This window comes from Nomascus leucogenys, chromosome 11 (genome assembly GCF_006542625.1).
Source record: "Nomascus leucogenys isolate Asia chromosome 11, Asia_NLE_v1, whole genome shotgun sequence".
Taxonomy (NCBI): domain Eukaryota; kingdom Metazoa; phylum Chordata; class Mammalia; order Primates; family Hylobatidae; genus Nomascus; species Nomascus leucogenys.
In genome coordinates this window covers 67,011,590-67,029,306 of record NC_044391.1, presented here as the reverse complement: position 1 = coordinate 67,029,306, position 17,717 = coordinate 67,011,590, and the positions used below count along the sequence as shown (strand labels likewise).

At 40.2% G+C, this 17,717-nt stretch overlaps 1 protein-coding gene across 3 annotated transcripts in view; it reads left to right on the top strand.

Annotated features, from left to right (window-relative positions):
* SLC38A1 (solute carrier family 38 member 1) overlaps positions 1-17,717 on the top strand; it is a 90,703-nt gene that overhangs the window by 996 nt on the left and 71,990 nt on the right. Inside the window, exon 1 of one of the 3 annotated variants that reach the window (XM_012510700.2) lies at positions 147-909. The exons of the other annotated variants lie outside the window; for them this stretch is intronic. The gene's annotated coding sequence lies outside the window, so the exon portion shown is untranslated. Of the gene's footprint in view, positions 1-146; positions 910-17,717 lie in introns of those variants that run through there. 3 annotated transcript variants of the gene reach the window in all.

Below are 17,717 nucleotides of genomic sequence, written 5' to 3'. Positions count from 1 at the left end.
TGTTCTAGGAGTGTTTGAATCCCCGGCCTTTGGGGAAAATTTCCTGTGTCCGCAAGGCCCAGAGGAGATCGTGTGATGTCCCGGGGGTGCTGCGTGCGGCCGGCTGGGTAGCCGCCGCGGACCACCAGTAAACCGGGACATGTTAGCCGTCCTTCCTGGTGCTCTGCCCCTCTGTAACGCGGGGAAGTAGGAGGGCGCGGGGAGAAATTACTAAAGGATGCTTGTAGTGACTCACTGTCCTTTTCTGCCCTGAAGAGGTTTTCCTAAAATGCAGAGGGTGGCAGGGGACAGGGGTAGTGTTTTTTCGAGAGCCGGGATGTGCTAGAGCCAGCGAACAAAAGGCCACTTCTTGCGCGGTCTTGGGCTCAGACTTCTCTCGCTTCCAGTCCCACCTCCTCCCCAACTCCCGGCGCCTAGTTCGCGTCCCTAAACATTGCCACAGAGGCCTTTAAACACGTGGGTCGGTGCCGGGAGGAGAGCGCATCTTCCCCCTTGTGCGAGCCCCTTGCCCCCTAAATTATCCACCTCCCGGCGCGTGGGGCTCCCCAGCACCTACTGGGACCCAGTAGGTTACCCGGCTGCCTGGGCACCGTTTCCCTGCCAAATCGCCCGCCGGAGGCTTGTACTGAACTGTAGTCAGAGAAGGCACAAGTGCATATGGCAGCAAAAGGAATTTCGCGGTACCCGCGTCACGCCGCTCCCAGTGCCTTTCAGAGGCTGCCTTGGGCTGGGGAAGGTGGTGCTACAATTCAGAGTCCTTTGTCTTGCTCTGCGGCGTGGACCCGGGGTTTGTACAAACCCTCGTTCTCTGTTAGAAACCCAACTGCCGCCAGGATCACGTACTTTCTCGGACGAATCCACGGTGATGTGTGTAGCAAAAGTGAAAAAAGACGCCTCTGCTAGAAAACGGTATTCATATGCATTTGGAAGGGGTTTTGACCTCTCTGCAGTGGGTTTTTACATTTTTCAATATAAGGGGGAGGAGGAAAATAAATTGATGGTTTGCAGAATGCAGGGCCCAGCGAGGGTGTAATTTGTCACCTTGATAAAAGAAACTGTGCAGCAACTCGTGCTTTTTCTGACGTCAGAAGGACAACGGAAATAAAACCTGAGCTCGGTGCATGGCTGGCCTCGTTGTCAAATATCTCATGCCAATTTGGTACTCCCCGAAATCTTGCAAAACAGCCAATTCCGGGGTACTGACCTGGTGTGGACCCCCTGGATTTTGGTTCGACCCCAGCCTCAAAATGGCCTTTCTCTTGAGAATCACTCGAGTTCTCAGTATGTCGCTGTAAGCAATTGGAAACTGGAATAGTTTGGTTTGAGGTCTTAATCTTGAGGTTTATTCGCTTTTAAAAAAATGTGGCCAATAAACATTTTATACAGAGGGCTTACTGTGCGACTGGCAGCAACTAACAAGATTTGTTTCACCTTTTATGAAGCTTCCGTTCTCAGGGGGAAATAGACTATATAAATGTAGGCATATACATTCCAGGTATTCTTAGTGCAATGAAGAAATAAAACAGGATCATGTGATGGAGGAGGATGCTTGAAATAGAGTGACTCACCGGGAGAGCCAGTGTGAGGGTATAACATTTGTCCTCAGACCCGAATGATGCAAAGGGATCAGCTATTTCCATAATTGAGGGAAGAAGGCCAGCAGAAGGAACAGGAAGAAGGAACAGCAAGTACTTACTGCACTCTTCTTTGACTGTAATATAATTGAACAGATAGATGAATAGATCGTAAAGGTGTTTTGGATCCTTAAACCTATATGTATGTTGTTTATGTATATTTTTTATGATGCTTCATGAATTAAGGCCATTTAATGAAGGGAGCACCATGTTTCTGATATCTGACTATTGCTACTCTTTTCTTTACTCTGGGTGATGCTCGTGGACAAAAATCGATTTTACTCATTGTTCCTCTAATGTCCAGCACATAGTCCCTGCTTAATAAATACTTGTTGGATTGAGACCTTGATCAGGCCATCTTGCTCATCTCTCTGTGATATTATTGACCATCCCTTCCTTTCTATATCTCGTCTGTTCCCCTTCTCCTAAGTTTGAAAATTAGATGGTTTTTCTTCTCTGCTTCTCCTTCTCTTACTGCTCTACCCACTTTGAGCAGTGACCAGGCCCTTGAAAATACCCCTCACACTTGTCCTCTTGTCTCCATTTCCACTGCCCAAGTTCAAGTCCCTGTCACCTTACCTAGACTTGGAGACAAAACAGATATAGAGGTGCCTTGAACAATCTAGGGGCAGTGCGAGTGGGCGGTGGAGAAAAATGCAAGCACAACATATGGTTAAGAGTGAAACAGCCAGTTACTGAGGTGGAACAGCTTTCCTGTTGGTCTCCTCCATACCAAGTTATGCTCCCCTAATTAAATCTCCATTCTTTCATGAGATTTATATTTCTAAAATTCAGTTCACGTTTTGTTAAAGGACCTTGCTTTTAAAAACTTCTGAGGGTTTCCATTGCACACAAATACAGTCTAAATTCCTTAGCCATACACTTAGGACCCTTCACAATCTGCCTCCTCATCTCTTTCCAATTTTTTCTCTTGATATTTTCTTTCTCACAGTTCACCCTATTCCCTCCCTATCACTTTTCTGCTTCAATGTCTGTGTGGATTGGATTCCAGTCCAGAATGCCTGCTGAAATCCTGTGTACTTGTGATGGCCTATCCCTGATGCCACTTTTCCACCTCTTGGGAGAAGTGTTCACTGATCACCTCACTGGCATTTTCATAAGTATTTGTTTATCCTTCACGTTTTGCACTGTTGTTACTCCAGGTGATGGAAGGTGGTGAATAGGGGCTTAGACTCTGAGTCAAATGTAAATATCAGGCCTCAGCTTATTCACCCAGGAACCTTGGGCAAGGTGTTTGCATCTCTAAGCCTCAGTTTTTTTCTTTTGCTAAATGGGAATGATGATGCTGGTGGTAGTGTTGGTGGTACACATTTTATTGAGTTATGGTAAGGATTTAATTAAGATAATGAATGTGAAGTATTTGGTATAGTGTTAGCATTCCGTATGTATTGAATTAAACCAGACTCTCATCTGTCAGAGGAGGGAGAGAAAGTTGATCAGTAAAGTTCCCTCTACCTCTGAAATTCTATGACTATGTAATCTTTTAAAAATACTTTTCTGAAAATAATATCTTAATGGAAACTACCTGGATCTTTTTAGTCTCTGGGAGAATATACATCTATGAAAGGTGGTGAGGAGGTAGGAGAAGCATGTGCACAGAAGGACTTTGAAGAACTTGTGATAGACTTCAAAAAAGACATCTTGTATGCAAAGGCACACAGAGTAATATAATGGACTGTGGAGACTCAGAAGCCAGAGGTTGGAAGGGAGGATGCAAGATAAAAAGCTACATATTGGGTACAATGTGTACTACTCAGATGACAAGTGCACTAAAGTCTCAGATTTCATCACTTTCAATCATTTATATAACCACCAAAAATCACTGATACCCCAAAAGCTATTGAAATAAAAAATTTAAGTAAAATTAAAAGATTAACTTCAATAACCTAAAAAAAGACACTGACCCTAGATTTAAAATAAGATTTTAAATTTAAAAATATTGTTGTACTTATTTTTGAAAATTGATCACATTTGTTTTCTAGTGATAACCTTACTAATAACAGGGGAGTTCCCCTAACCATGTTACCTTCCCAATCACTGAATTCCTCCACTATTAGTAAGTAACTCTGTTTCAAGTGAGGTTACAATGCGTCTTTGGCAATAACTAGCTGGGTACCCTTGAGCAACTCATTTTACATTTTTATGCCTCATTTTCTCATCTGTCCAATGCTAATAACTGTATCAGTGCTGCGTACCTCAGAGTTGTGAAGATACAATGAGAGCAGAGCTGAGAAAGTCCTTGAACCAGTTTAAAAAAACTATTCAAGATGATAGTCATCTGGCATTAAGCATGCTGCTAATCTTCAGGGTCAGGTGATGGTTTTAGATTAGTGAGTCTCAGAGCAGACTTCACATTAGACTCATCTAGGGTGTTTTAAAAGCTGTCAGTGCCAAGACTTCATCTCCAGAGATTCATATTTAGTTGGCCTGGGATGGAGCCCAAATATGGGAGCTTAAAAAATATCAGGGGTGATTTTGATATGCATTGGTTTAGATTTAAAGCAAGGAAAGCAAAACAAAATCAGAAATTAAATGAGGGCCTCTATATGTTGCTTGACAAAGTCTTAGTCTTAGTAGTGTGAAATTAGGAGCTTGACTGACTTTTCCCCCTGATTTTACTAAAACAACCATTTGTTGACATCATGGAGCCACAGCCTCAGGTTACAGTTTATAACCTGAATTTTCCCAGGCATAGAAGCCTGTCCAGTGATACAGCCAGAGCCACATGAAGATTTAATGTGTAGATCTCAATTTCCATCTCTTAGGAATGGTGAAGGTTGGAAAAGAAAGCGACAATGGAAAGGAAAAAGAAAGAGATAGGCTATGGACCAAGGTATAGAAGAAAGAGGCTCTGAGCAGGAGACAGACAGGGCAGAGCACAGAGAAAACATTGTGTTTGATTTATTGAACCGGTTTTGTTTAGGTTGCAAACTGGTGGCTAGAGAGCCAATTAAGCTTGTGGGCATATTTTACGTGACTTACACTTTCTTTTAAAATTATTTGAAATAGTTGTCAACTCTTAAATATCAGAATTTCACTTAGAATTTTGATTTCTGGCATTTACTGAAAAACATAAAAATAAAAAGACCAGGCTCATTCCTCCCACTAGTTGGAGGGAAACAGATGGGACATGTGTTCTCCAGTTCCTTATGCCCAGTTTGCTTTGCCCATTTATCTTACCTACCTGAGCACTAGCTGCTTTTGTTTTAACTTTTATTCTAAATCTGGGGATCTTAACATTGTCTGCAAATAAGAATGCTCTCCTCTGGAGAGCATTTCAAATAACCATGCTTGGATCCTGTCCTATACCAATTAAGTCAGAGATTGTTGTGTGTGTAGTGTCCCCTTATCACTTTTATTTATTTAAAGCTCCCCAGTTTGTTCCAATGTCCTGTTAGAACTGAGGCCTATTGGCCTACAAAGGCAACTATTCGAGAGATTTGTCTACAAGTCCACCTTCTTATCTTTGGAAGTGATTCATTAAGAAATAGTGTATAGAATCATTAATTCAGAGAACTGGGAGAGGTATTTGAGAGAGCAGCCATTAATCCAATCTTCTTATTTTAAGGTGAGGAGGCAGAGACCCAGAGAGAAGAAAGGAATTGTTCTGAGACTATAGCCATCATCTGGTATTGAATTATATAGTGTCTTTTATTATATTTTCTCTTTTCAAATAAAATTCTCTTTTTAAGATTTCTTTTTATAAATGATCCTCTTTATATACACCACTTTGTGTTGCTTTAAAGTTCTTATTATTTCTGTTTTTCCTTGAGTATTTTGTTAGGAGTCATAACTTAGCTAGGGCTTAAGAACAAACACACAAAACTGTATCCATCTTTTTTAGTACAATAGCAATCCTTGATCAGAAATATCTTTAGAACAAAAAACATATATGCAAATAAAGAGATTTTTCTCAAGGGCTGAAATATTCCAGGCTGTTTTCAACTGCATGAGTTTTTAGTAATTATTTAAATCCATTAATTTTCAATGGACAAGAAATATTTTTAATTTTGTTGGTATTCACACTACTCATATACACTCACTGTTCTAATTAATTAAGATTCAATTCTTTTGTTTTTTTTTTAAATGTAATATACAGTCTGTCCTCCTATATCCAGTTACAGGTTGACTTCATTAACTTTAGAGTTTATTAATATTTTCTGTCTTAAATAAATTGGAATCATTTCAAAATTTCTGAAATATAGATAGGTTAGTTACCAACATCATAAGCCGGCCATGTTGATAACAGACATTTAAAAGATCATATGGGAACTTGAAGACAAGAGGAATTATGGAGCGATTAAGAGCAGGTTTTGGGATCCTGTTAAGATAGGATGCAATGGACAATTTGTCCAAGGAAGTTAGCGGTTCATCTCCATGTCCCACAAAGAGAGGGTCCATACTCATCCCCTGTGAGCTTCCTGTAACACAGGGCTTCTTGCCCTTCACACTACTGACATTTGGGGCCAGACAACTCTTTGTTGTGTATGGCTGTCCTGTGCATTGTATGATGTTTAGCAGCATCCCTGGTCTTTCTCAACTAGATGTCTGCAGCACCCCCTCACTTATTGCAACCCAAAATGTCTCCAGGCATTGTCAAATACCTCCTGGGGGCAGGGAGAGGGACATAATTATCCCCAGTTGAGAACCACTTCTTTAATACAACTCCTTCTCTGGACTTTTAGAAATCATGCCAAGAATTCTTAAACATTCCAGGCATAGTGGCTGGGACAGTAATGATAAATAACCTTCCATTTGTATAGTACTTTACAATATTAAATGTATTTTTACATAAATCCCACATGCCCAGATCAAATGTAAAGGAGATTAGGTGGTAAACTTAATGAAAACTATAAGGTAGGGCTATCCACATTGCTTCATGTTCCCATTTTTGTTTTGTTTTCCATGGAGAGATGGTGTTTGTGATATTCACTGAATATATTGTCTGCAGGCAGGTGATCATAGCTTTCTTTTTAAATTTAGTCCTCATTTTTATTGTTAACATGTGTTTACTGTCACCATATACTAGACCTTTGAGATGTATGGTCGTTGTCCCCAAGGAATTGAAATTGTAAATAAAAAGATTACTGAAATATGAGCGCCCTTGCTATAAGCCAGTGAGTAATCTACACAAAACTGCTGTAAGAATTCATCACAGGTAAACAGTCAAGCAGGTTCTCAACTGGGACAATTATGTCCCTCTCCCTGCCCCCAGGAGGTATTTGGCAATGTCTGGGTTGGTCATTGGAGAAAGGCATCACAGAAGAATTGGCTTGAATTTTTTAAAAAAGCAAGCAAGCTGGGCTTTGAAAGAAAGGTCATACTTAAGTCAGCATAGGCTTCATGGGAAGGTGGAGAGGGTGTGTCCAGGACCAGGGGGGATGGTGTGAACAAAGCAGAAAACTGCATAAGAGTAGACCCATTGCAGGCATGGAAAGTTAGAAGGAATGTAGTGGGAGCATACATTAAAGAGAAAGCTGTCCGAGGTTATAGAGATTAGACCTCATCCTGTAGAGGGAACAGTTATGATTGGCAAGGTAGAAAGAGGAATGTGCAAGACTGTATTTTCAGGAAGAATCTGCCTCTATAGGTGGGAGAGGGCAAGAAGCAGGAGGTAGCGTGGTGGAGAGTGACTGTGGCAAAGTTCAAGCTGTGAAACTGTAAGGAATAAGGGAAAGGAAAGGGATTTTGTGAAGGAATGTTGGCAGGACTTGGCAACTGATTAGATATGAGGTTGTATGAAAGCCATACCCAAGTTTCAAGTCTGAGTGACAAGGAGAAGGTGCATTGTATCTTTAACAAAAGTAGAATGCTGGCATGTGAGGTCAGCTGATGCGTTGTGCTTTAGGCATGTGGAAGCTGAGGCAATGATAAACATCCTAATGGAGCAGTCCAGAAGGCAGCAGGAGTCTGAAAAGAATTTATGGAAATGTTTCTGCGAAGGAAAGAACCTGAGAGATCACCTCTCCCTCCTGCCCTCTCATTTTACAGATGAAGAAACATGTGGCATGATCATGATCAAGTTGTATTTATGAGGGAGATCCTATTTCATAATGCAAAGGAATTCTAGTTTTAAAAAGTGAAAAAGACTGGGAAGAAAGATCTGAAAGATGCCTTTGTAGAATGAAACTTGACACTACAGCCCTGAAGCCCTAAAAAGGAAAGAATTTGGAATATGTGGAACAAGAAGAGTCGAGGCCCAAAGAGCTACTTCTACACACAAAGTTGGGAGGAGGAGGGATCTGGCAGAGGAGACCAAGAAGAAGCTCTTGGGAGGATGCAGTGTGGAGTTATTTGGGAGAAGTCAGAAAACAGGAACAATGGTCACAGTAATTTACAAAACCCGGGCCAGACGCTGTTCTAAGTGCTGCACATGGATCAAGTCATGGAATCTTTATGACTGTATCAGATGGATATTGCTTTAAGTCCATTTTACAGATGAGGAAACTAAGGCAAAGAGAAGTTAACCTTCTTGCCTGGGGCCACACAGCTTCTAAGTGGTGGAGCCGGAATTTACTAATCAGGCATGATTTCAGAGGAGTGGTGGCAGGAGCAAGTAGTTTAGAGACTGCTAGCAGTAAAGAGAGGGGTGTGGTGATAGTTCAAGGTTCTAGACAGAGTTATGTTCCAGATAAAGAGCTCTGAGAATGATGGATGCCGAGAAGGGAAGGCAGAGAGAGGAAGTAGAGAAACAAGGTCCTAGTGGAGGAGCCAGAACCTTAAGCACAGGTTAAACCATTAGTCTTGGGCAAGAAGAGAGTAAAACCACTTATTTTTCTGAGACCACTTACTAGCTTCCCAGGTTTTTCACACCAAAGGCCATTTTTATTATTCCCCACCTTCCAAGAGCCCCAGATTTTCAAAGATTTTGATGATCGGCTTTAATTTTTTAAGTATAAATTATATGCAATGCAGTGTCCAGATATTAAGTAGACTGTTTAATGAGTTTTGAGTGTTGACTTTAATATATTAATTCATTTCCCATTTTTATTACTCAAAGGTATATAAAATTGCCAATCAAAATGTAGGATTATCACATCAAGTTAATGATGTCTTGCTAACAATATGGATACCTGACCATTTAGTTAACCTGTTTAGCCTGTTTGAGGCCTTTTGAAATATAGATCCATGTTAGTTCTTAGATCCTTATCACTATCATCTATGAACGCTGAGAATCCAAGAACCCCAAGTGGGCAAACAGACACAGTCAGTTATGGGACTAGCTGGCCTGGAATTATAGGACCATTGTTGACCTTAGGCTTAACACTTTCTTTCTCTGCTTTAAAACTTATATGTATTTAAGGTGTGCAACATGATGTTTTGGTATACATATGCATGGTAAAATGATTACTAGAGTCAAGAAAATTAATATATCCATCATCTCGTGGTCACTTCTTTCTTGTGGCAAGAGCACCTAAAATCCACTCTTTTAGCAAAGATCCCATATATACAATACAATATTACAGGTTGAGCATCCCTAATCCAAAAATCCAAAACCCTGGCTGGGCACAGTGGCTCACGCCTGTAATCCCAGCACTTTGGGAGGTTGAGTTAGGTGGATCATCTGAGGTTAGGAGTTCAAGACCAGCCTGGCCAACATGGTGAAACCCCGTACTCCACTGAAAATATAAAAATTAGCTGGGCGTGGTGGCATGTGCCTGTAATTCCAGGTACTCGGGAGGCCGAAGCAGGAGATTCTCTTGAACCTGGGAGCTGGAGGTTGCAGTGAGCAGAGATCTCATCACCACACTCCAGCCTGGGTGACAGAGTGAGATTTCATCTCAATAAATAAATAAATAAACACATTTTAAAAAGTCCAAAACCCACAGTGTTCCAAAACTTAAAACTCTGAGCACTGACATGATGCCCAAGTAGAATATTTTACATCTAACCTCCTGTGATAGGTCACAGTCAAAATGCAGTGAAAACTTTGCCTTATGCACAAAATTATTAATATTATGTAAAATTGCCTTTAGGGTATGTTTGTAAGGTGTATATGAAACAAATGAATTTCAAGTTTGCACTTGGGTCTCGTCCCCAGGATATCTCATAATATGTATGTAAATATTCCAAAATCCAAAAAATCAAAAATCTGAACTGCTTCTGTCAGAGGCATGTGAACCAGAGCAAGTCCATCTTAAATAGGAGCTGAGTAAAATGAGGCTGAGAGCCACTGAGCTGCGTTTCCAGATGGTTAAAGCATTCTAAGTCACAGAATGAGATAGGTTAGCACAAAGTACAGGTCGTAAAGACCTTAATGATAAAACAGGTTGCAGTAAAGAAGATGGCTAAAACCCGCCAAAACCAAGATGGTGATGAGAGTGACCTCTGGTCGTCCTCACTGCTACACTCCCACCAGCACCATGACAGCTTACAAATGCCATGGCAATGTTAGGAACCCCATATGTTCTAAAAATGGGAAGCATGAATAAGTCACCCCTTGTTTAGCAAATCATCAAGAAATAACCGTAATCAGCAACCAGCAGCCCTCGGAGCTGCTCTGTCTATGGAGTAGCCATTCTTTTATTCTTTTACTTTCTTAATAAACTTGCTTTCACTTTGCTCTATGGACTCACCCTGAATTCTTTCTTGTGTGAGATCTAAGAACCCCCTCTTTTGGGGTCTGGATTGGGACCCTTTTCCTGTAACATCTTTCTGGCAGCCACGAAGGGGCTATAGTGCAGAAACCCCCAGTAAGTGTTGGGGTCTTGTAACATCTTTCTGGCGACCGTGGAAGCAACTATTGTGAGGAAACCCCTGATCCAAAGGCTAACTTTGGGTAAGTGGTGGGGTCCTGTGACATCTTTTTGGCCACCGCAGAAGCAACTAGTGAGGAAACTCCCAACCCAAAAGCTAACTTTGAGTAAGTGGTGGGGTCTGGTAACATTTTTCTGCCAAACCCTGAAGGTACAATACTGGAGAAGCCCCCCAACCCAAAGGCAATAGATTGATCAACTGACTTGGGGTAAGTGGTGGGGTACCTGGGTAAAGAATGGGATTGGGTTAGAGGCCCAACTTAGGAGAGTTAGAGTTTCTCCTAAGACAGAGAGGGTTAAAGCCTCCTCTTGATAAAAGACAAGGACACCCTTAATGGATTAGAGGCCCAAATTAGGAGGGCTAGAAATCCTTCCAAGATTTAGGGGGTTAGAAGTCCCTCTCAGTAAAGTCCTTCTCATAAAGTCCCTCTTGGCTAAGAATGGGCTTGGTGCTACAGCCTGTTAACTGCTATTCTCTTTGGATTAATCTGCCTGGCAGTCTCTGCTGATGGCTGTGGGTGACAGGATTAGGCATGTACAGAATCTTGGGACATGGAATGCTTTCTCCTCCCTAAAAGGGGAAACTTGAGAGCTGATGGGACTGCTGGAAAAGATCACTTCTTAACTGACAAGTGGCCGCCTGAACTTTTCAGTGGTGCTGCAATGGGTGGGTCTTTTTCTGGCCTCCCTGAGCATTTTGCCTTCTCCACCCTGCCACAGGCAATGCTTTTCTCTCTCTCCTTTCCCTTTCTTATCTTTTCTGTTACTCAGGGCGACCATCTTACCCAGAGACCACATGTTGAAACTCTTGGTTGGAGGTTGGATTAACAATGATGGGGGCAAGTTTGAGCCTTGCCAGTTTGATATTGGGTGTTAAGCAGAGTGGTAATGTCTATGTTTTGTCACACATATTTTGTTCTGGCCAGATGGAAAAAGATAATTTTCCTTTGCATTGCGGCTTCGCCCCCAGGGCTGTGATGCAGCCAGCCAGGTCTCAGGGAGAGGGAACCCAGAAGCCTGGCATGCTGGCCAAAGGGTAAGAATTTCTTACCAGCCAGACTTCTGGTCTCTCTCGCTCTCTCTCTCTCTCTGTGTGTGTATGTGTGTGTGTGGTGTGTGTGGTGTGTGTGTGTGTGTGTGTGTGCGCGCGCAAACTGGGTGAGGTTTCCTTCTGGTTAGTCATGTCCTTGGGAGCTTGACCTTGCAATCACGTGGCAGTACTTTCTCTTGGTCTCTGCCATCACAGTGGCAGCCCGGGTTCGGGGTTGAATTCCCAGCTTAAGAGATCATCCTTTGTCTTCTATTTGTCTATATATTTATATGTATTATGTGTGTGTAATATAAAAGAATTTTAATTAATTGCTTTAATAATAATGAGCTTAAATCAAATATTTTGTCACATAAGTAAAAAGTGTAATGCCTTTTAGTTCATGTGACTTAAGTAATCTTTGGGAAATAAAAACAGTTTTAAAGATTATTGGTAAAATAAAGATATTTGGTCTAAATTATGCAGGTCAGATATTAAGTTTGCTAAATGCCTTAAGGTCATAAACTGCTGCTTTGACTTTTTTTTTTTTTTTGAGACAGAGCCTCGCTCTGTCGTCCAGGCTGGAGTGCAGTGGTACGATCTCGATTCACTGCAAGCTCTGCCTCCCAGGTTCACGCCATTCTCCTGCCTCAGCCTCCCAAGTAGCTGGGACTACAGGCGCCCGCCACCATGCCCAGCTAATTTTTTGTATTTTTAGTAGAGACAGGGTTTCACCATGTTAGCCAGGATGGTCTTGATCTCCTGACCTTGTGATCCACCCGCCTCGGCCTCCCAAAGTGGTGGAATTACAGGCTTGAGCCACCACACCTGGCCCTTTGACTTTTGAAAATTGTTCAGTTTACCTACTTTGGCTACTTTGGAGCATTAGATTCTAGATAAGGCCAGGTACATGTGGAGTTAGCCACACCCCGTAGCTATGCTGGAAAAAGTCAGCCCTTATCTGCACTTCCAGGTGCTATCCTAGGCTGCACACCTGGTACGTAATTAAAATCCCAAACTTACCAAGGTTTTCATCAAAAGTAAAAGAGTTAGCATTGTAACATATCAAGACTACTGAAACAACAGTTCTACATGCAAAGTGTGTAAGAAAAGTGAAATGTGTTTTTGGTGAAAGATTATAAGAAGGTATGGGAATGTGGATTTTTCTTGCCCAAATTAAAGGATTAAAGAATTGTTTTAAGTTAGATAACATAAAGCTGAAGGTTTAAGCAAGTTATGGAAAGTGTAAAAAACTAATCTTGTAAAAAAAGATTCTGTATGTGGACGTTGGCTAAAACTAACGGGGTGTTATTCGGTTTTTCCATAAGTTAGACATTGGAATAAAAGCACAACAGGTTTTTCTTAGAGGAAAAACCTTCTCATGATCTGTATGTTATTAATAATTATAATTGTTACATAAAATTATTGTGTGCACAGAGGTAACCCAAATTTCCTAGTCAATCGTGGCTTTAATAGTGGCTGTCCTAAAAGATTTTGTCACCCACAGACAATCATTTTCTTGTTTTAATCCTCTTTAAAAGGTGGTTTTATAATCAACAATAGGACTTTGACAGATGTTCTAAAATGCAAGCTTCTGATAACTTTGGAAATTGTGACATTAGAATAGAAGAAAAAACTTTCAGAACTCTCAGAGAGGTGAAATGTTCATGAATATCAAGGAGAACGGGGTTGACTAAATTAACAGAAATAATAGAAGACTAAAGTAATCTTCTTGACTTTGCTTAAAATGTTGCTGACCCTTTGTTTTGTTTTTCAGAGTCAAGAAACTTTTGAGCTATTTACAGCTTATAGCAATTATGTAAAGTACACTCCTCTGAACAAAATTTGGAGCTTGTTTGATTCTCTCTACCTGATTTCCCCAGAATCTGGAAACTGTATTCTTAACTTTTAGCAATATAGTTATTTGCATAAGTGCAATAAGAATCTGTTTTCTTTTGTAACAGGACACAATTGGAGAAACTGGTTATTTTACCAAGGCTTTGACTGGAACAGCATGCTTTCCTTTAAGGAATCAAACTTGACTTGTAAAGCCAATCAAATCCCTTTGGGGAATTGGCCTCATACTTGCCTACACAGTCCCTGTACAGGGTTTCTAACCTGTCGTAAGAATGTCACTTCTAACAGGTCCAGGAGTCCCTAGTTATCTTGGGACCTCAAAAGGAGAGAAATTTACATAACTCATAGGTATTTGAGGGTTCAAACTCATTGCAAGGCTTGGTTCTAAAAAAGTCTTATCTGAGATTCCTTCTATGGAGCAGAGTTCCATCAAAGCGAAATTACAAAAGGCTTATGTGAAAAATAATTATTCTTGCTGCACTTTATACAAAAAATCAGGCCAAGTATAATAAAGCAAATCAGTGTTACTATGATTTATCTTTAGTAAAAAATGGGAAACTGGAGAGAGAAACTGTGTTTCAAGAATTATGCTACACTTGTTATTAAATTCTAGTCTCATCAGTTGCTTTTAAGTTAGTTGCTGCAATTTAGGCTAACCCTGCTTATTCCTGTGAACCAACCAGTGATCTCTAGCTGCTGCTCAGAAGAAACATGAGGGATGAGTAATGTAAAAATCTGGATCAATATTCTAATTCTGGACATATTGGAATCATCTAGCAATGTCATATCAGCTTGGTTCTGACAGTTGCCCTTATAATTTGGAAAGCCTTATAATTTAGTTTACTTGAGATAATTTTACTTATTTTGCTTTACTCTTGTGGAATACATTGCTATGGCACTCTGTATAGGAATAAGGATAAGGTTACTCAATGTTTTCTTAAATCGAACACTTATTAATTTTCCAAATATTACTTTTTGTCGGAACTTAAGAGTCATGAATGTCCCTCACCATACTGATGCTTTCTGACTGAGCTCGTCTCTACCCTGAACACAAGATATTCTCATATTTAGGTAGGAATACCATCACCCCTATTCAGCCTGAAGAAGTTACCAAAGATGGATCTTCATCCCTCTGCAGGCCCCAGGGTTCTCTTATAAAAGGGAGGGGGGAAATGTCAGAGGCATGTGAACCAGAGCAACTCCATCTTAAATAGGAGCTGAGTAAAATGAGGTTGAGAGCCACTGAGCTGCATTTCCAGATGGTTAAAGCATTCTAAGTCACAGAATGAGATAGGAGGTTAGCACAAAGTACAGGTTGTAAAGACCTTAACGATAAAACAGGTTGCAATAAAGAAGCTGGCTAAAACCCACCAAAACCAAGATGGTGATGAGAGTAACCTCTGGTCGTCCTCACTGCTACACTCCCACCAGTGCCATGACAGTTTACAAATGCCATGGCAACATCTGGAAGTTGCCCTATATGGTCTAAAAAGGGGAAGCATGAATAATCCACTTTGTTTAGCATATCATCAACAAATAACCATAAAAATGGGCAACCAGCAGCCCTTGGAGCTGCTCTGTCTATAGAGTAGCCATTCTTTTATTCCTTTACTTTCTTAATAATCTTGCTTTTGCTTTGCACCATGGGCTTGCCCTGAATTCTTTCTTGTGTGAGATCCAAGAACCCTCTCTTGGGGTCCAGATCAAGACCCCTTTCTTGTAACACCTCTGGTCCCAAACATTTTTGATAAGGAATACTCAAACTGCATTAACTACAGTCCTCATGTTGTACATTTGCTCCCTAGACTTACTCATCCTACACATCTGCAACTTCATATCCTTTGACCTACACCTCCACATTTCCTCCCCAAACTCTTTATAACAACTGTTTTATTCTCTATGTTATATCAAAAAGTCTATATCAGACTTTTTTTTTTTTTCAAAAAAAGATACCATGTATACATGAGATCATGCAGTATTTTTCTTTCTGTTTCTGGCTTATTTTACTTACCATTATGTCCTCCAGATTCATCCATGTTGTGGCAAATGAGAAGATCCTCTTCTTTTTTAAGGTTGAATAACATTTTATTTTATATGTGCCTGTGTTTCTTATCCATTCACATCCATGGGCACTTAGATTGTTTCCATATCTTGGCTATTGTGAATAATGCTGCAATGAACACGGAAAGAACATTTCTATGTGCATAGAAAAACCATGGAAGGCCATACAACAATATATATATACAGTAATCATCTCTGCTTGCTGAGATAACAGGTGAACTTTTTTCTTTTTGCTTGTTTTATTCCATTTGAAAAATTGCATTTTCTAGCTTTTCTACTAAATCTATATTAGTTAATTCATTCATGTATTTATTTTTTAATAAATTAATTAGCATTTATTTATTAATAAAGAATGAATTTTTTTTTTGTACTTCTAGGGTATATATATTATAGTTCTAGGGTACATGTGCACAACGTGCAGGTTTGTTACATATGTATACATGTGCCATGTTGGTTTGCTGCACCCATTAATTCATCATTTACATTGGGTATTTCTCATAATGCTATCCCTCCCCCAGGCCCCCACCTTGAGACAGGCCTTGGTATGTGATGTTCCCCTCCCTATGTCCAATTATTCTCATTGTTCAATTCCACCTATGAGTGAGAACATGCAGTGTTTGATTTTCTGTCCTTGTGATAGTTTGCTGAGAATGATGGTTTCCAGCTTCATTCATGTCCCTTCAAAGGACATGAACTCATCCTTTTTTATGGCTGCATAGTATTCCATGGTGTATATGTGCCACATTTTCTTAATCCAGTCTATCATTGATGGACGTTTGGGTTGGTTCCAAGTCTTTCCTATTGTGGATAGTGCTGCAATAAACATACGTGTGCATGTGTCTTTATAGTAGCAAGATTTATAATCCTTTGGGTATATACCCAGTAATGGGATCGCTGGGTCAAATGGTATTTCTAGTTCTAGATCCTTGAGGAATTGCCACACTGTCTTCCACAATGGTTGAACTAATTTACACTCCCACCAACAGTGTAAAAGCATTCCTATTTCTCTACATCCTCTCCAGCCTCTGTTGTTTTCTGACTTTTTAAATGATCGCCATTCTAACTGGAGTGAGATGGTATCTCATTGTGGTTTTGATTTGCATTTCTCTGATGACCAGTGATAATGAATATTTTTTCATGTGTCTGTTGGCTCCATAAATGTCTTTTTTGAGAAGCATCTATTCATATCCTTTGCCCACTTTTTGTTGGGGTTGTTTGTATTTTTCTTGAAAATTTATTTAAGTTCTTTGTAAATTCTGGATATGAGCCCTTTGTCAGGTGGGTAGATTTTCTCCCATTCTGTAGGTTGCCTGTTCACTCTGATGGTAGTTTCTTTTGCTGTGCTGAAGCTCTTTACTTTAATTAGATCCCATTTGTCTAGTTTTGCTTTTGTTGCCATTGCTTTTGGTGTTTTAGTCATGAAGTCCTTGCCCATGCCTATGTCCTGAATGGTATTACCTTGGCTTTCTTCTAGGGTTTTTATGGTTTCAGGTCTAACACTCAGGTCTTTAATCCATCTTGAATTAATTTTTGTATAAGGTGTAAAGAAGGGATCCAGTTTCAGCTTTCTACATATGGCTAGTCAGTTTTCCCAGCACCATTTCTTAAATAGGGAATCCTTTCCCCATTTCTTGTTTTTGTCAGGTTTGTCAAAGATCAGATGGTTGTAGATGTGTGGTGTTAATTCTCAGGCCTCTGTTATGTTCCACTGGTCCATATATCTGTTTTGGTACCAGTACCATGCTGTTTTGATTACTGTAGCCTTGTAGCATAGTTTGAAGTCAGGTAGCATGATGCCTCAAGCTTTGTTCTTTTTGCTTAGGATTGTCTTGGCAATGTGGGCTCTTTTATGGTTCCATATGAACTATAAAGTAGGTTTTTTCCAATTCTGTGAGGAAAGTCATTGGTAGCTTGATGAGGATGGCATTGAATCTATACATTACCTTGGGCAGTATGGCCATTTACACGATATTGATTCTTCCTATCCATGAGCATGGAATGTTCTTCCATTTGTTTGTGTCCTTTTTTATTTCGTTGAGCAGTAGTTTGTAGTTCTCCTTGAAGAGGTCCTTCACATCCCTTGTAAGTTGGATTCTTAGGTATTTTGTTCTCTTTGTAGCAATTGTGAATGGGAGTTCACTCATGATTTGGCTCTCTGTTTGTCTGTCTGTTATTGGTGTATATGAATGGTTGTGATTTTTGCACATTGATTTTGTTTCCTGAAATTCAACTTTGCTGAAGTTGCTTATCAGCTTAAGGAGATTTTGGGCTAAGATGAAGGGATTTTCTAAATATACAATCATGTCATCTGCAAACAGGGACAGTTTGACTTTGTCTTTTCCTAATTGAATACCCTTTATT